At 39.4% G+C, this 11,375-nt stretch overlaps 1 pseudogene; it reads left to right on the forward strand.

The window, feature by feature from the left end:
* The window catches only part of LOC120864454, a 43,617-nt pseudogene extending 33,274 nt beyond the window's left edge, over positions 1-10,343 (forward strand).
* The last annotated feature ends 1,032 nt before the right edge of the window (positions 10,344-11,375 follow it).

Raw genomic sequence — 11,375 nt, forward strand, 5'->3', positions numbered from 1 at the left:
ATTGCTTAAAACTAGTTTTATAAAGTTATCCACAGGAAAGCATGCATTCATATGCTCTCAATTGCATCATTTGAACTAAAATTATTCTTTTTCTTTTTACTAATATTAAAGTAGAAAAATGAAATGTCCCATTTGCCATATATTGTACTCAATATGGTTTGCAGAAAATAATTTTCCACAGTCTGCCAAAGAAATCTACATCTGCACAAAGATCACAACCTTAGTCATAATTAACCTATGGAAAAGAAATTAAATAGACAAGTGATAGTGGTACTGAGGAGATTAAAAGAAACATCCTCTATTGTATTTCTCAGAGAATATTAGATTAAAATTCAAATTCTTTCTAGTGACAGATTGTTATAAGAATAAGAAATGGCACAAACAATCCATTTCAGGACAAAGATTTAACAAAAATAGGAAGGTTAATTATAATTGAATATTCCCTATGGATATCTCAGAAGATATGCCTCAGTCTATTTCTTATTGACAGGTGGTACTGTAAATTAAATGTGGTATTATGCATTCAAATTGGATTTCAACTACTCATCATCCATAGTGTAACGTTAGAATTAGCCCTGATGATGATAGTCTAAAGATCATAATGAGAACAGGTGCCCTTTTCCTTTCATATTGTGGTGGAGAAGGTCGGAGTTAGAGATTGGATTTATAATTTTGTTAGAATCTTTGCAGCCTGAAAAATTAATTCTATGTATCAACTATCAAGAATATTAATACTGTGCTGAATAGTCTCTGAATTAATGATAAAGACCACTTGTCTTCTACAAGTATTGTGCCAAATCAAAAAAAAAAAAGTGTCATTCGAAATCCTGTCATCAATCACTGTTTATATAAACACGAGGATGCTTTTGTGTTCTTCAGAGCCCCCTGAAGGAAAAAAACAAACCCAAAACAGCAACACTGAGGCACTGTTAAAAAGATAATCCTTAACAAAAAAGAAAAAAAAAGTGGAAAGAGAGGAGGAGGAGGAGGGAGAAGAAATGGATGAAGGGTTTTGTGTCTCTGATAATAGTTATGAGTAACTTCAATCATGTGGATCAGTTCTTCTCATTCAGAGATAATCTGCAGAAATCTGCTGTGGAACTCTATGAAGGTATTTATGTACTTGGACATGCAAATGCTCAAATCATTCCCTGTGTAATTCTGATGCATTGCTTGCCTCATAATCCTATGTATTTCTCAGAGCAAGAGCTGTGCATTACCTGCATTAGGAAAAGCACTGGGAGCAGTAAAAGGGGATGCTTGTTGAAAATTATTGTTCCTACTAATTCAGATTCTCTGGAAGTGAGGCCTGTGAGGTTTTATTTTTTAACACCATCTGCAGGTGAGCCTGATGACTCTCAATCATCTGTGGCATCTTGGCCACGCACTCTGTGAGGAGCTGCTCCCTGGCCTGATGCTTCTGCTCTTCGGCCAACTACTATCCTTATGGAGTATAAGATTCTCTGCAGCTTGGTTGCAGAATCAGTACTTGGCAACTCAGTCATTGTGGCAATCTCAAAACCCAAGTAAGAAAGATTAAAGTAGGGATGTTACATGATGAGTTACTCTGGTTGTTTTGTTTGTGAAATTAATATATTGTTTCATCTGTTAAAGAATATCTTTATATGACAGGACCATGGCATTTTCAAGCCACAGTCTCATCAGATATTTCATACGTTTCTGGTTAGTCATTAAGACTAACAACCAAGATTGATTTTGTTTAAAATTATTGCTAGTCACCATGTATGAAGATTGAAGAAAAACAGTTGGCACATAATGCTAGATATCTGAACACAAATATAACACATAACAACTAGTTTCAATAAAACAAATGTCCGTTTTGTTTTAACTTGTCTCCAAACAATTGCCTAAAATTTAAACTGCAAGAAGCAGTGATTATAATAGCATCTGGTAGATTTTCTATCTCAACAGAGTATTTTTTTAAATAACTGCATGTAATTATTCATGACATTTGGGATTATTGAACACAAATACAAGAAAGGGAATGAAATGTTAAGCCTTCCTGGGGATAAAAAATATTTATATCTTTATTATAACTCCTAATTTAATTAATGTATTCTTAATGCCATCTGGTGAGATTATCTTAAAAGTTAACAAAAGAGATCAATCTGACACTTAACAAATAAATCTGAAAGAGTATAATACTGGGACATTGATATTATGCAATCAACATGACTAATGCAAAAAATAATAAAAGAAGGAAACCATCTTAGGTCTAATGCACATTCATTATCATTCTGGGATGAAGAAGAGTGACTCTTATTATTCTCTCACTCATGACATTAGGTATAATAATAATCATGTGTGTGTTAGCCGCTCACTTGCATCTGACTCTTTGTGACCCCATAGACTGTAGCCCGCCAGGCTCCTCTGACCATGGAATTCTCCAGTCAATAACACTGGAGTGGGTAGCTATTTCCTTCTTCAGCGGATCTTCCCAATCCAGAGACTGAACCCCATTCTCTTGCATTGCAGGCAGTTTCTTTACCTTTTGAGCTGCCAGGGAAATCCCAAATAATAATCATATATTTAAATAAAAATGATACGTGTACTTGTTCCAAATGGTAGAAGGTAGGAATGTGTAGTCAGGAGTACAACAAACCTGGAGTCAAATCAAGATCTCCACCTCTTTACCAGTTGTCAGAGTGTGTAAGTTGTTTAACTTCTCCGGACTTTGGAGTCCTCATTTGAAAGATCCTTATAATGCATTTAGGCAAGTACTGGGCATATCAGTTCAGTTCAGTTCAGACGTTCAGTCACGTGTCTGACTCTTTGCGACCCCATGAATTGCAGCACACCAGGCCTCCCTGTTCATCACCAACTCCCGGAGTTCACTCAGATCCACGTCCATCAAGTCAGTGATGCCATCCAGCCATCTCATCCTCTGTCGTCCCCTTCTCCTCCTGCCCCTAATCCCTCCCAGCATCAGAGTCTTTTCCAGTGAGTCAACTCTTCACATGAGATGGCCAAAGTACTGGAGTTTCAGCTTCAGCATCATTCCCTCCAAAGAAATCCCAGGGCTGATCTCCTTCACAATAGACTGGTTGGATCTCCTTGCAGTCCAAGGGACTCTCGAGAGTCTTCTCCAACACCACAGTTCAAAAGCATCAATTTTTCAGCACTCAGCCTTCTTCACAGTCCAACTGTCACATCCATACATGACCACAGGAAAAACCATAGCCTTGACTAGACAGACCTTTGTTGGCAAAGCAATGTCTCTGCTTTTCAACGTGCTATCTAGGTTGGTCATAACTTTTCTTCCAAGGAGTAAGCATCTTTTAATTTCATGGCTGCAGTCACCATCTGCAGTGATTTTTGGAGCCCAAAAAAATAAAGTCTGACACTGTTTCCACCGTTTCCCCATCTATTTCCCATGAAGGGATGGGACCAGATGCCATGATCTTTGTTTTCTGAATGTTGAGCTTTAAGCCAACTTTTTCACTCTCCTCTTTCACTTTTATCAAGAGGCTTTTTAGCTCCTCTTCACTTTCTGCCATAAGGGTGGTGTCATCTGCATATCTGAGGTGACTGATATTTCTCCTGGCAATCTTGATTCCAGCTTGTGCTTCTTCCAGCCCAGCATTTCTCATGATTGATTTGAGCTATTTCAGATCCTGAAAGATGATGCTGTGAAAGTGCTGCACTCAATATGCCAGCAAATTTGGAAAACTCAGCAGTGGCCACAGGACTGGAAAAGTTCCGTTTTCATTCCAATCCCAAAGAAAGGCAATGCCAAAGAATGCTCAAACTACCGCACAATTGCACTCATCTCACACGCTAGTAAAGTAATGCTCAAAATTCTCCAAGCCGGGCTTCAGCAATACGTGAACCGTGAACTTCCAGATGTTCAAGCTGGTTTTAGAAAAGGCAGAGGAACCAGAGATCAAATTGCCAACATCCGCTGGATCATGGAAAAAGCAAGAGAGTTCCAGAAAAACATCTATTTCTGCTTTATTGACTATGCCAAATCCTTTGACTGTGTGGATCACAACAAACTGTGGAAAATTCTGAAAGAGATGGGAATACCAGACCACCTGACCTGCCGCTTGAGAAACCTATATGCGGGTCAGGAAACAACTGGGCATATAGCACTATATATATCTTTATATACCATGTATAATTTCTTTAAGCATACAAACAACATGACTTAAAATTAGAAAATGCCTTCAGATTCCTTTTCTGTCGTGGAGGCAAATCACTTAACTTTTCAGAAATTTAGTGTTTTTATTTGAAATATAAGGTATTATTTTATAAGTTTATTATTAGGATTAAATAAAATTACCTTTCTTGCCTGGAAAGTTCCATAGACAGAAGAGCCTTGTGGGTACAGTCCGTCAAGTCACAAAGAGTCAGACATGAGCATGGACACAAAACTACCTTTGCTCAAGTCGCCAGCAAGTTCCTGACGACTACTAGTTGTCTGATGAGTTTCTTCTTTAAGTCTCAATTTGATATAGAATGCTAGCCATGACCAGAGGGTAAATAATATAGATTTCAAAATCTGTAGGTAACTCTGAATTTGTTTTCATAATGAGTACAATTTGGTACAGGAAATAAAAAAGCTTCTTTTCTTAGCTCTATAATCTGACATCTGAGATCAGAGTAGGAATTTAACCCAAATGTTTAGCTAATTCAGTCTATTTCTTTGACTTTGTTTCAAAGGCCAGCCTAGTCTTTAAAAACTATAAGGTGCACACATTTGGATATGTCAAAAGAACTGATGTATCCTAGGGTTCTGTGCAATGAATCCTATCTGGAAAACAAGTTAGGCTGTTGTTCTGTTCTTGTGCACCTGAAGCTGTGAACTGTTAGGAGATGTTAAAGTACCACATTTACCAACCTCAATTATTTATATTTTGTACCATTCTAAACACTATTAATTTCTTAAATATTATGGAAAGTTCCACAAAATACCATTCAAGAAAAGTGTTTTCCTCATTCAATTGATACTATATCATGAATATAGTTTTTTTCAACATAGAGGTAATACGTGTGCATACTAAATCTCTTTAGTCATGTCTGACTCTTTGAGAGCCTATGTACTGAAGCTGCCAGGCTCCTCTGTCCAAGGGATTGTCCAGACAAAATTACTCCAGTGGGTTGCTATGCCTTCCTCCAAGGGATCTTCCTGACCCACAGGTCAAACTCAAGTCTCTTTACATCTCCTCCAATGGAGGTGTGTTCTTTACCACTAGCATCATAATATAACACCAGGCAAATGCATTCAGACAGTATGGTATTCTATGATTAAGAACAAGATGTCAGCATACAAATTCATTATTTAGGAAGCTTTATAAAGTAATCAATTCAGTTAAGAACAGAGTAAATAAGATATAAACTTGTAAAACTGTGAAAGAAAATCGAGCAAGGTGAAAAGTATCTTTTAATTTTTTTTCAAGAAAAATAAAGTTTTTGTTGAAATATTTCAAATTCATTGTCGTACATTGAATTGATTACATTCAAAAATTGTATTGACAGCCTGTAACTTTTTCTTCAACATTAACTTATTTTCCATGCCTTATAACATGCAAATACATGTATCAATTTGCAGAGAAAGAGTAAATGTAAGTTATTTTTGCTGTTTATTCATATGTTAGATTAACTTTATCAACCCATATATTAAAATGTAATCATTTCATTGTCAGGAGCCTAAAGCTAATGTTAATTACAGTTTGAAACTTCGATTATTAATGCATCTTTACCTACTGAAGTGTGAAATAAGCAATAGTAGTTGAAATTCACCAATTAAATTAGCTTCTGAGACAAGAATTCATAAGTAGGCATTTGTTCATAATGAACAAATGCTGCAGAATTTCATGTTCTAAGCTACGCTTGTGAAATATTAGACCCAAGGAGTGAGAACAATTGTTCAAAACAAAACAAAAAACTGCAGTATACGAAATAAATACAATAGATATGATAAGCATCCTATATTCTTTATCTTCACATTTCATATGTCACCAGAAAAAAGAATGCATATGCTCAGTCCACAGAAGAATACAAAATTTTTTTGTTTTATTTTAAATTAATAGGGAAAAGAGAGAGATCTATTTCGTTCACATAGTAATGCCTTAGTCCATTCAGGATATTATAACAATACCATAGACTAGATGGCTTATTAACAATAGAAACATCTCGCTCACAGTTCTGGAGCCTGGGAAATCCAAGATGAAGGAGCCAGGAGATTCAATATCTAGTAAGCCTCTCCTTGGGCTTAGTGGTAGAGAATCCGCCTGCCAATGCATGAGAGGTGGATTCGATCCCTGGGTCTGGGATATGCCTGGAGAAGAAAATGGCAACCCACTCCACCACAATATTCTTGCCTGGGGAATCTCAACCTACTCCACCACAATATTCTTGCCTGGGGAATCTCATGGACAGAGGAACCTGGAAGGCTACAGTCCATGGGGTCACAAAAGAGGCACACATGACTTAGCAGACCAAACAACAAGAACAGAGACCCAGAGGACTCCACTGACCCTTCTACTGTGGAAAAACATAGTGAGAAGTGGCCCTATGAACCAGGATGGAGAGGCTTGCGGTGGTTGTTGTTTAGACTGCTAAGTCATGTCTGACTCTTGCAACCCCATGGACTGGAGACTACTAGGCTCTTCTCTGTGTGGGATTTCCCAGACAAGAATACTGGAGTAGGTAATCTTCCTGACCCAGGAATCTACCAGTCTCCTACTTGGCAGGTGGATTCTTTACCACTGAGCAACCTGGGAAGTCTAGGTCTCTATTATAAGGTCACTGATCAGATGAGATGGTTGGATGGCATCACCGACTCAATGGACATGGGTTGGGTGGACTCTGGGAGTTGGTAATGGACAGGGAGGCCTGGCGTGCTGTGGTCCACAGGATCGTGGAGAGTTGGACATGACTGAGCAACTGAACTGAACCCATCTCATTCATTAATCTCATTCCTGCACTCGTAGGAGTCACCGTCTCCTACAAGAGCCAGAGCCTGGACAGGCAGCGCCGAGGCCTGTGGGGCCCGGGGATGGCAGGGGAGAGGGAAGCCGTCAAGCCACTGCTGAGGCCGCGGCTGCCGGCCTCCCCTCCCAACTGCAGGCGAGAGCCATGCAGGCCATGCCTAGCGGCGTCAGCGCTGGGGTCACCTCTTCAAGGGGTTGGACAGTAACAGGGATGGTTGCTTGGACATCCATGGGTTGCGCCTGGGCTGGGCTGGCTCCGCGGGGGCGACCCGGACTGCAGCGCCCAACAGAGCATCTCCCCTGAGGGTGACGCTGACCCAGGTGGCGGTCTTGACCTGGAGGAGTTTATCCTCTACCTGCAGCAACAGGAACGGCGCCTTCTACTTCTGTTCCACAGTCTGGACTGCGATCAGGATGGTCAGATCGATATCTCTGAGATCCAGCAGAGTTTCCGAGCCCTGGGCATTTCCAACTAGCTGGAGCAGGCAGAGAAAATCCTGCACAGCATAGAGGCATGATAGTGCCATGACCATTGACTGGCAGGAGTGGCATGACCACTTCTTGTTGCATTCACTGGAGAACATCGAAGACGTGCCGTATTTCTGGAAGCATTTCATGGTCCTGGATATTGGCAAGTGCCTGACCATCCTGAATGCGTTCTCGGAGCAGGAGAAGCTGACTGGCATGTGGTGGAAGCAGCTGGTGGCGGGCGCGGTGGCAGGTGCCATGTCCAGGAGAGGCACAGCCCCTCTAGACCTCCTCAAGGTCTTCATGAAGATCCACGCCTCCAAGACCAAATGGCTGAACATCCTGGGGGCCCTCCAGAGGGAGCATGATCCAAGAGTGGGGCAGCACTCCCTGTAGCGTGGCGACAGGATTAACGTGCTCAAGGTTGCACCTGAGTCGTTCATGGCCTATGAGCAGATCAAGAGGACCATTCAGGGGCAACAGGAGACACTTCACTTGCAGGAGCACTTTGTGGCTGGCTCCCCGGCTGGCGCCACATCACAAACCATCATCTACCTCTATGGAGGCGCTGAAGACGCAGCTGACCCTTCACAGGACGGGCCATTATAAGAAGCTGCTGGACTGTGTGCAGCGGATCCTGGAGTGAAAGGGCCCTGTGCCTTCTACAATGGCTACCTGCCTAACATTCTGGGCATCATCCCCTACGCGGGCCTCAACCTGGCATCTACGAGGAGACCTGCCTTCGATACTTGGATCAGGAAGATTCCTTGGAGAAGGAAATGGCAACCCACTCCAGTATTCTTGCCTGGAGACTTCCACGGACAGAGGAGCCTGTCAGGCTACAGTCCATGGGGTCACAAAGAGTTGGGACACGACTGAGAGACTGACACACACACACACACACAATTCTTTTCATGAGGATGTCCTCCTGATCTAATAACTTCCCAAAGCTTCCACTCCTATTACCTTCATATTAAGAATTAGGATTTAAAAACAAAATTTTGGCCAGAAAGATTCAGCTTATAGTATACAATACACTCAGTATCATCTTATACTTTGGCAATAACTTATTGTCTCAATTTTTTATATTTAAATATATATTCATGTAAGAACTGCATCATTCATCTGACTCTATATGATTTTTCAGGTAAAGCCTTGCTTTCTATTTGCTCAGTCATTTCAGTTGCTCAGTCTTGTCTGACTCTTTGCCACCCCATGGACTGCAGGATGCCAGGCTTCCCTGTCTGTCACCAACTCCCTGAGCTTTCTCAAACTCGTGTCCATTCAGTCAGTGATGCCATCCAACCATCTCATCCTCTGTCATGCCCTTCTCTTCCTGCCTCAATCTTTCCCAGCATCAGGAATGCTATCTGTTTCAAATGAGTCTGTCCTTTGCACCAGGTGGCCAAAGTATTGGAGTTTCAGCTTCAGCATCAGTCCTTCCAATGAATATTCAGGACTATTTTCTTTAGAATTGACTGGTTTGATCTCCTTGCAGTCCAAGGGACTGTCAAGAGTCTTCTCCAACACCACAGTTCAAAAGCATCAATTTTCTGGTGCTCAGCTTTCTTCACAATCCAACTCTCACATCCATACATGACTACTGGAAAAACCATAGCTTTGACTAGATGGACCTGTGTTGGCAAAGTAATATCTCTGCTTTTTAATATGCTGTCTAGGTTGGTTATAGCTTTTCTTCGAAGTTAATTGGTTATTTATGCTTCTCTGGTACCACATGCATAACAAATAGTTTAATTCTTATGAAGGATGATTCTAATATTTATTACAAGTTTATTACTATACATTATAGCACAATAACCCTCAGAGTGCTCTTTTTACAGATGTATAGTTTGTATGATTATTTTATAGGTAAGGAACCAGGACCACAGAAAGATCAAGTAACTGATCTAAGATGCCATGATTTGGAAGGACCACTCCAAACTCTATCAAATGTTTTCTAAAGATTTTGTTCCTAATGAAATTTTAAACACAGAACATGATAGAGATTGATGGACTCCTATGTACAACTACCAAGATTTCACACTTTCATAATTTTCTAATGCTTTTTAATGAATGAGAGTATTACAAATGAAGTTAAAGTCCTCTTTGAGCTACTCCATAATCGTATTACCCTAGGATTAACTTCTATGAATAATTTGTTGTGTATAATCCTGATGCCATAATTTTATAATTTATCAAGGAATACTTATATATTTTTCTGTTCTAAAACTTGATGTAAATATTATCATGCTCTACTACAGTAGCATTGGAAAACTTTGTCATTTCATTTTTTTCTCTATTTAGATATATTTAATACATATTTTTAGCTTATTTTCTCTGCATCTCAGTTAATATATCATGGACTATAGTTGAGCAGCCCTTACTAGAAAGCTTCTATGTATGTACTTATGCGTATTTGTTACTTGATTTCTGAAGTTATATTTTATTAGAGATTCTTGTCCCTCAGTTCTGGAAAGTTCTCTGCTCTAAGATTTATGTCTATGTATGTGAAGGCAATGGCACCCCACTCCAGTACTCTTGCTTGGAAAAATCCCATGGACAGAGGAGCCTGGTAGGCTGCAGTCCATGGGGAAGCTCAAGGACACAACTGAGCGACTTCACTTTCACTTTTCACTTTCATGCATTGAAGAAGGAAATGGCAACCCATTCCAGCGTTCTTGCCTGGAGAATCCCAGGGACGGGGGAGCCTGGTGGGCTGCCGTCTATGGGGTCGCACAGAGTCAGACATGACTGAAGCGACTTAGCAGCAGCATGTATGCGTTTATCTACACATATCTATTCCGATTACTTTGAGTTTCTTTGAAATACCTTATGGTTCATAGTTTGGACTTTTTATACCTTTGCACCTTTCTTCTATTCTGTTTGCAATTTAAGAATGAAAAATATCCCAAAGAGTAAAATCTGTAATTTTACCATATATATCTCTTAACTTCTACTTTCTGTCTTGGCCCAAAACAGATGCTGAGAGGGTCCAGATACTCTCTCCATATTTTTAGTATTTTGGTGAGTTACTAGCAATTTATTGTTTCCCCATCTATTTCCCATGAAGTGATGGGACCAGATGCCATGATCTTCGTTTTCTGGAAATGGCCAAAATCTAGAATGATGCAAGAGCAAATGCTGGCAAGGATGAGTAGCAACAGGAACTCTCATTCGTTGCTGGTGGGAATGCAAAATGGTATAGTCACTTTGGAAGAAAGTATGGTAGTTTCTTACAAAAAATAAACATACTCTTACTATAAAAAAAAAAAAATAAAGAAGAAAGAAATGCTGAAAAACCTTTCCAAATCAATCATGTATTCTGACATAATTTCAGATATAGTCATACACACACACTGATACATATATGTGAGTGTGTGTAAATATATGTGGATATATATGTCATTTCTGTATGTTTAGACTATTGAGGTATATTAAAATTATACAAAAATTATGAGATATGCATGTAAGAATATATAAACATATATTTATGTATTTGGAGAGAAAGAGAAAACGGTATATAGCTACACATCATACATATATGTGACATAGGAAATAAAAATTAACTACTTGATTTCTACAGAATTTTTTTCAACAACAGAAGTACCATTGTTTAAGAATACATCTTTAATAAGTATATTTATTATAAGGATATGGCATTATGGATATATTAGTTTGAATAGCTCTGAAAGATGAGCAGACTAATAAATATTTTCTGTGAGAATGAAACTTTGGGATTTGACAGTGAAGTATATTCTGTTAAAAATATTGATAAGCATATATCAGTAGATAGCAAGTAATAGAAAAAAATGGCTGACAATAATTTCAGTGAGAAAAGGACTAATACCATTATGTTGTATCTATATGTTCCTTATTCCTGGCATTTTTTTTCCAGTCTCATCTTATTCAATTGAGGTGGGGCATGTAAGATGAGTAGATGTCAATCTAGAT

This window comes from Oryx dammah, unplaced genomic scaffold, assembly GCF_014754425.2.
Source record: "Oryx dammah isolate SB20612 unplaced genomic scaffold, SCBI_Odam_1.1 HiC_scaffold_5, whole genome shotgun sequence".
NCBI lineage: Eukaryota > Metazoa > Chordata > Mammalia > Artiodactyla > Bovidae > Oryx > Oryx dammah.